This window comes from Chrysochloris asiatica, unplaced genomic scaffold, assembly GCF_000296735.1.
Source record: "Chrysochloris asiatica unplaced genomic scaffold, ChrAsi1.0 scaffold00005, whole genome shotgun sequence".
Lineage (NCBI taxonomy): Eukaryota > Metazoa > Chordata > Mammalia > Afrosoricida > Chrysochloridae > Chrysochloris > Chrysochloris asiatica.
Window position 1 is genome coordinate 32,196,979 of NW_006408523.1, and position 8,854 is coordinate 32,205,832.

The window sequence follows — 8,854 nt, forward strand, 5'->3', positions numbered from 1 at the left end:
AGAAAAGGAACCTGCAATCATGAAGAATGAAGAGGCTGGACAGAGTGTGTTCTTTAACCTGGGGTCCATGCATTATGAAATTTCAAATTCTAAGCAAAGATTGATGCCAAGACACATGGAGATCTCCAAGAAATGTTGAGCCTACAGATGCTGAAAAGAGACATAGACTTTTCTCTAGACCTGGTGCTCTGAATTCAGATTACTGCCCTCCCAAACTGTGAGAAAATCAATTTCCGTTTGCTAAAGCCATCCATGTGTGCATTTCTGTTATAGCAACGCTGGATACATCTATTTCTATAATGTCTGCCATTGAAAACCCTATGGGGAACAAATCCACTCTATCCGTTTACTGTGAGTCCTAGTGGCTCAATGGCAACTAGTTTTATTGAAAAAGGACAAAAAGTACTATTACAATATGCTTAGGAACTGTTTAGTATTCTTACTGTTGTGGTGAAAAGCATAGAAATTAATAAACACACACATACAAATGTTGCTGTTAGGAGCTACTGAGTTGGTTCTGACTTATAGCGACCCTATGCATAACAAGGAGACAATGGCTGCACCATCCTCACAATTGTTGTCATGTTTGAATTTATTGTTGCAGCCATAGTGTCAATGCAACTTGTGGGAGGTCTTCCTCTTTTTCCCTGACTCCCTATTTTGCTAAGTATGATATCCTTTGCCATGGACTGTTCCCTCTTGACAACATGTTCAAAGTCTATAAGATGAAGTGTAGCCATGCTTGCTTCTAAGAGGCATTCTGGCTACATTTCTTCAAAACAAATGTGTTTGTTCTTTTGGTGGTGGTGGTGTTGGTAAGTGCCATAGAGTTGCTTCTGATTCATAGAGTTTCCAAGGAGCAGCTGGTGAGCTTGAACTGCCGAAATTTCTGTTCAAGTTGACTTTGCAGTCCAGCTCATTAACCCACAGCACCACACCAGAACTCCTTGTTCTTTTGGTTGTTGTTGTTGTTAAGTGCCGTCGAGTCGGTTCCGACCCATAGCGACCCTGTACAGGGTTTCCGAGGGTGTAAATCTTTACGGGAGTAGAAAGCCTCATCTTTCTCCCGCGGAGCAGCTGGTAGTTTCGAACCGCTGACCTTAAGGTTCGCAGGTAGTCCATGGTAATTTCAATATTCATTGCCAACACCATAATTCAAATGCATCGATTCATCTATGGTCTTTCTTATTCATTGTCCATCTTTCACATTCGTAAGAGGAGATCTTAAAGACCATGGCATTGGCAAGACACACACCCTAGTCCTCAAACTAATATCTTTGTTCTTTAACACTTTAAGGATATCTTTTGCAGCAGATTTGCCTAATGAAATATATACAATATACAAATGACTATACACTATAACAATATACAAATTGTGATAATGATGATGGTAGTGTGCTGTTGAGTCAGTTAAAATAAGCAATTTGATTGATATTGGTTGATTACCTAAAGGTCAGTGTACTGGTTATGACATAGTATAATTTTGCAAAATGTTACCACTGGCCGAACCTGGCAAAATGTATGAGAGAGTTCTGCATTATTTCTTACCACATATATAACTATACATTTATATACCAAAATAATGATTTTTTAATGTAAATAAAAAATAAATAATATAAAATATGAACCTTGGATGGAGTTTACTTCAAAACTAAAAAGAAAACTAGTGAAAGTGGAAAAATAATTTGTGTGTGTATACTGTGGCATTCTGGAATAATGCACTGGACTACAAGGTCAGTTTGAACCACAAGGTCAGTGGTTCAAATTCATCAGCCACTCCTTGTAAACTCTATACAAGTTCACTGTGGGTCAGAACCAACTCAGTGACACTTAACAACAATGTTGTTGTCGTTAAGTGCCGTCGAATTGGATCTGACTCATAACAACCCTGTACAGGGTTCCGAGGCTGTAAATCTTTACGGGAGCAGAAAGCCTCATCTTTCTCCTGCGGAATAGCTGGTAGTTTCGAACTGCTGACCTTGCGGTTCACAGCCCGAATCATAACCACTATGCTAAAACAACAAGCAAAAAACACCCAGCCATCAAGGACTAAATATGTCTTGGACTATTTGAGACTTAAAATAACCCGTATCTGCCATAAAAATAGTAGACAAAGCGTGAATACTATAACCTCAAGGATCTCTAATATATAATACAGTCAAGTTAGGAAAGAACAGGAATGAAAGAGGAAAAAAAAGTGTTTCTTAGAATTTGCAGTGACATGTGGGCTGGTCTCATGGTTAAGTTTCCTCCCATGTTCTGCCAAAGGATTCCACTCCCTTTCTTACAGTGACTTAACATCCGACAGGAATGCATGATTTTGGTTTACAAACAATTTGGACACCTACCCCACCCTTTTCTTTTTCTTTTTTTCCGATGTCTTGCTTTTGTTGTTGAAATGTCTATAATATGCCTGTTAACCATTGCATTTTAGATTTTAGAGGTCCACCTGTAGAGAAGGTTTATATCCCAGGATGGCCTATACACAGATTTTCACCCTTACCTGATTTAGAAGATGAGGTTTTGAACTTTTAATTGATACTTGAATTAGTTAAGACTTTTGAGGTTAGTAGTATGATATGAAAGAAAGTACTTTGCACATGAGAAATACATGAATTGCGGGAGCAGAGGGTAGACTCGAAAGGTTTAGATTGGATTCTCTAAGTAGATATGTTAAAAATCAACCTTGGATGCCTGGGAATATGATCTTATTTATAAATAGAGTCTTTGCATGTGCATTTAGTTAACATGAGGTCATGTCTCATATTGTTCTTGTTGATATGTGCTGCCATAGAGTTGGTTCTGACTCATAGCTAGTCTGCATAGGGTTTCAGAGGCTATAAATTTTGCAGGAACAGAAAGCCTCATATTTCTTCCTCCAAGCAGCTGCTGAGCTTGAACCATCAACCTTGTGGTTTACAGTCTAGTACTTACTCTACAGATACACTGCAATTCCCCCAGGCTAATATTATTCATGTATTTATGAAAAAAATTAAGAAGTCACACATAGAAGAAATACAAAGACACAGAGGAAAGACGAACATATGAAGATAAAGGCAAAGATGGATGGTTTGCTGCCACAAGTTAAGTAACAACTGAGTAAGAAATTAGACGATTCAGGGATCTTTCCCTAGATCTTTTAGAGAAAGCAAGACCTATTGACTTCTTGAATTCAGACTTCTAGCCTCCAGAACTATGGAGAAATGTATTTCTGTTTTAGTTTTGTGGTGTTTTTTTTATGGTTGGCCAAGGAAACTAACACACTCAGATGTTTCTTTTGATGTTAAATTCATGGAGTCTTGGTAATTAGCATTACAGTCTCAAGAGAAAAAAAAAAAAAAAAGCTAAAATATTTTGTCAGTTCAAGTCTCTTAAGAAGTTTTGTGATTCAATGATAGAATACCCGTCTACCATAGGAAAAGACAGGTTTCATTCCAAGGCACTTCATGTGAAATCACAAGACATTTGTCTCCACAAATTTATGTGTTGATATAAAGCTAAACAGATTTCAGTCGAGCTTTCAGACTAAGATCAGAAAGAAAAGACTGAAAATTTACTTTTGAAAATCAGCCAATGAAAACACTATGAATATTGGACATGGATATTTACCTTTGCTGCAAATAAACACATGATGTGGTGAATATTAAAGGGTCAATGTTATGAAAACTCCTTAGACATACCAAGCACCTTACGGGAATGAGTCAATGGGACTGGGAGATCAGGACCATAGTCATGGGGAAGCCTAATGGAAGTTGGCATAACGGAGTTCACAAAGACTGCTCTACATCTTACTTTGGTGAATAGGGACCAGCATCTTCAAATCTCATGAGTGACCATTGTAAAGTCACATGGCAACAATTAGTCCAGATGGTACCCAGCTACTACCAACTGATCTGAGAGGAATCATATTAGAAGGTCCGGGATAGAGTGGAAAAAAATGTGGAAAAAATTCCAAATCATAAGAAAAGATTAAACATACTGGTAACATAGAAGCTGCAGTCATTATTCACTCTTCAGGTCTGGAACTGAACTAACTCCCATGGCTCAGTTTTCAGCCAAACAACAGATTGGTCTGTAAAAGGAACAAGAAAACTATCTAGGTACACAGTAAAAAAAAAAAATAAATGAATCAACCATTTGATACGAAAATCGCAGCATTTACCTAAGAACAAAGTTAAGTAAGGTCTGGAAAAAAACAAGTAATTATAACAGAAAACACAGGGAAGAATTGGGATAAGTGTTAAAAAAAAAAAGAAAGAAACAAAACCTTATGGATCTCCGGATTTAGTTCCCTGGGTATTAGGATTGGGAACCAATTTGACTTCAGGTAACAGCACCACCAAAGTCTCTTGAAGATCATTTATTCTGATAATATAATTTAGGCTGAAATAAATGCTTCTATGATGTTTCATCTCTTTGTACTCTTTGAAATGAACCTTACAAAAGATTTGACACCAAGCTAATTCAACTTCTGTGTTCCTAATGAAGTACCCCTTTCTAGTAAGAGGCATTAAAGTCTACAGTAATTGAATGATCCCTAACTATACTTAGGCTTTGAAAATCTATTGAACTGAAACTAATCTGTAAAAGAACTTGGAGATGATTTCAATTCTTTGTGATTTTGACTGGCAAATGTGGAAATAGGTTTCTGTAAGAGTTTATTTTCTGTTTAATATTTTTCAACTTTAACCCTCAAGACAATTTTGGTTTTGGACACTTTTGTTCCTTATAGGAAATTTGGTAATATACAATGTAACTATGTTGTTGTTCTTGTTAAATGCCGTCGAGTCGGTTCCGACCCATAGCGATCCTGAACAGCGTTTCCGAGGCTGTAAATCTTTACAAGAGCAGAAAGCCTCATCTTTCTCCCGTGGAGCAGCTGGTAGTTTCAAAGTGCTGACCTAGCGGTTCACAGCCCGATTTGTAACCACTATTCTACCAGAGTTCCTTTGTAGTGAATTTAATTAATTGACTCTTCTGACCCATTAAAAAGATTCCCCAAGTTATAATATGCATTGCTACTGCTTCCTGTCCCTTTTGACGAAAGGGAGTGAAAAATAATGAGATGTGTGTGTATGTGTGTAGATGGTAACAGCAACTGATGCACGTTTCCGAAAACAGAAAATTTTCATAATATGAAAATTCCTATGAATAGAATTTTAACCCATTATTTTCTTCCTTCTTCAACTAAAAACAACAAAACCCATAAAACTCTATCTTTTACAGTTTACACATTTTCCTTCCGTGGTCTATTCTGTATAGACTACATGAGTAGAAAAACCTCAGACCTTTTTGACACTGACATTAGGCAGTGTCCTTCAGTCTATCTTAAAAAACTATCTCCGAGTTGGTTATTTTATTTTAAAAGTTGCTTAGAATTTCAGTGTAGAAAAGAAGTAGTATTTACTAGGTTATCAAAGCAAACATAAATATGTTGTGTGAACATTATATAATCATGAAAATCTAACTTAAGACAAAATCTTTAGACTGATGATTCTGATAGGTATTTTCCTACCCATTCTTTTTGTTATGAGCTCTACCTACATTTCTCTATGTACTTGTGGGACTCCTGTACACAAATATCTGATAAACAGATCAACTTTAATACATTTAAAATTGAATCCGTTCTTTAATGTTTTATCTATTTTTGCTCATAATCTTTAAATCATCTAATTCAAAGATTATATAAGATGTGGAGATCTAAGAAAACTAGGGCTATTACATTCATATACTGTTATACACCCAAAAGCTTTTAGAATTTCATAGACATGCAAGTTCACAACTCATGGAAGAAAGGATTACATAATATTACTTGACAATTAATAAAATTAAAGAGGTTTTATCATTATAAAACAGTCCTATACTCTTAAAGCAGCCCTGGTGTGGAGCTGTAGAATCAGCACTAGACTGGAAGCCATAAGGTCAGCAGTTGAAACTGGTAAAAATGATAAAATAGTTATTTAAAAAAATTAATAAGAAATAAAAAATCCAATATACATTGTTCATTGCAAAGAAACTGTTGTGAATGTTATAAATATACATTTAGAGCTATCATCAGTAACCAAGTAATAATATGACCAGTATTTATAAAACTTCTATAAATGCTGTTATATGTAATACTCTACATCTGTAAATTAATATTTACAGATATAACGTGTTCTTGACTCAGGACATGGTATTTTCCATAGCTTCATATTCATTTGGAAGTTGAACAATAAATAATGAAGAATGCAGAAGAATTGATATATTTGAGTTATGGTGTTGGAGAATGCTATTAAATGTACCATGGACTACCAGGAGAACAAACAAATCTGTTTTGAAAGAAGTATCGCTACCATGCTCCTTAGAAGCCAGGATAGCGAGACTTTGTCACTCATACTTGTGACATATTATCAGGATGGACCAGTCCCTGGAGAAGGACATCATGCGTGGCAAAATGTACAGTCCGTTAAAGAGAGGAAGACCCTCAATGAGTTGAATTGGCACAGTGGCAACATCAACAGATTCAAATGTAGTAGCAATTGTAAAGATGGTGAACAAAAGGCAGCGTTTCGTTGTGTTGTGCACATGAACAGGAACTGACTCAACAGCTTCTACCAACAACAACAACAATGATCTTACTATAAGCAAGTTCTGATTTTTAAATGCATAATAAAATCTTAAAAAATGCAATGTATAATTTTGTAAAAGAACTGTGCCAATGATTCTTCAAACATATATTGGCAATGTATAGAGAATTATTGTTATATGTGGGTACTTAAAATATAAATAAATGAAAAGAAGATCTTTAATGAGTTAAGATGCTCTTTATATTTGCATGTTAGTATTACTATAGTTTAGAAAAGCATATAGCATTTTTAGAATACAGTTTAAAAATTCATACCTATGTATTTTAGCACTATAAGCTGAATTGCAATGAAAAATGTTTAAAATGTTATTAAGGATACAATGCAATTGTAAAATTATAAAATAATTATCATAATTTGAATTTTGCTTTTCTTCTATTTTGGTTCATGCTTACAGAATAATAAATATATCAGGGTGCACAGTTAGTAAGTTCACATTTTCTTTAATGAGAACACTACAGCTTTCCCTATTACGTTGTTACTTGGGAAAATAAACTGTATCATTTAGTATAACACTGGTGATTTATCTGGCCTGGCAGTCTCTGTTCTAAAAGTGTATTTTGACGATCATTCTTCCCTCTGTCCTTATGTAGGCAACATGGTGCAGAATTTATAAAAAGGGTAGAGATTTATCTTAAGCAAATGTATGCCAATTGCATGTGACATTTATCCTCTCAAACAGATGGTAGTGGGATACAATTTGGTAAAAATCTTTTTTTAAATATATATTATTCAAGAACTGTTTCAGTTTTCAAATGACAATAGCAACAACAATGAAAATTAAGCGATCCCACAGTGTCATAAGCCATCTCTCTCAATAAAATAAGCAGAATGTCCAGCAAATAGAACTGTTGTTTGTTGCTAAGTGGCAAATAGCATTAGTACTTTCTATTTCAGTTAATAGTTTCAATATAGACTGATGACAAGCAAATTCCACATGAGTAAGTATTGGTTCACTAAAGGGTATTTTGAATGGTTCAGACAATGATGGAACTTTAACTATAGAGGCAATCTTGACCTATAGCTATATCATTGAGCCTTGGGACAGATAAATTGGTATATCCTCTAAACTGAAATTTTCCCAGTATAGATTAAAGCTACTGTAACATAAAAACTTTCACGTAATTTACTGGAAAAATATTATTTAAAGATTTATTATAGATCTTGGGTGACTTCTTGTTGCAGTTAGGTACTGTAGAGACAGCCCAATTCATAGTGAACCACCCTATGCATAACAGAAGGAAACATTGCCAGGATCTGCACCATCCTCACAATAGTAGAATGTTTGAACCCACTGCTGCGTCCACTATGACAGTGAATCTTGTTAAGGATCTTCCTCTTTTTCACTGACCCTCTACTTAACCAAGCATGAAATTCTCCCTCTTGATAACATGTCCAAAGTACATAAAATTAACACTCTGGTTCTCAAGACAGTTTTGTGTGGAACCCAAGACAAACTTGTTCATTCTTCTGGTTGTCCATAATATATTCAATATTCTTCACTAACAATATGGTTCAAAACAGTCAATTCTTCTTCAGATTCCCTTTTTTAGTTGTTCAACTTTCGCCTGCATGTGATGTGATGGAAAAGACTATGGCTTAGGTCAGGTGCACATTTCTGCTATTGACTGTTCTTTGAAGAGTTTTGTTATTGCTAAGTGCCAGTGAGTCAGTTCTGAATCATAGTGACCCTGTATAGGATTTCCACGATGTCACTGTTGGGTTTCAACTGTCGACTTTGAGGTTAGCAATCCAGCGCTTATCTGAGAGTGCCATACAAGGACTCCACTTTTAAGAGTTTGTTGTTGTTGTTAAGGGCCATCAAGTAGGTTCTGATCTACATTGGCCCTGGATAGGGTTTCCAAGGAGTGACTGGTGAGCTTGAACCACCCAACCTGCAGTTCAAATCAATCATTCAGTTCAGTGCATTAACCTACTGTACCACACTAGGACTCCATCTACTTAATAGTTCAGTGGTTATTCTACAGTGCCACACCAGGACTCCATACACACATACCCCATTATATTCACGTGTGTGGGTGTGGGGGGTAGGTGATATGGATTGACACTATAGCATAAACATTCGACTTCAAGGTCGGTTTGGCTTGTAAGGTCGGCAGTTCAAACTCACCAGATGTTCCTAGAAAACCATATTTAGGATCACTGTGAGTTGGAACTGACTTGCTGGCACTTAACAACATGTATATCTATACACACACACACACACA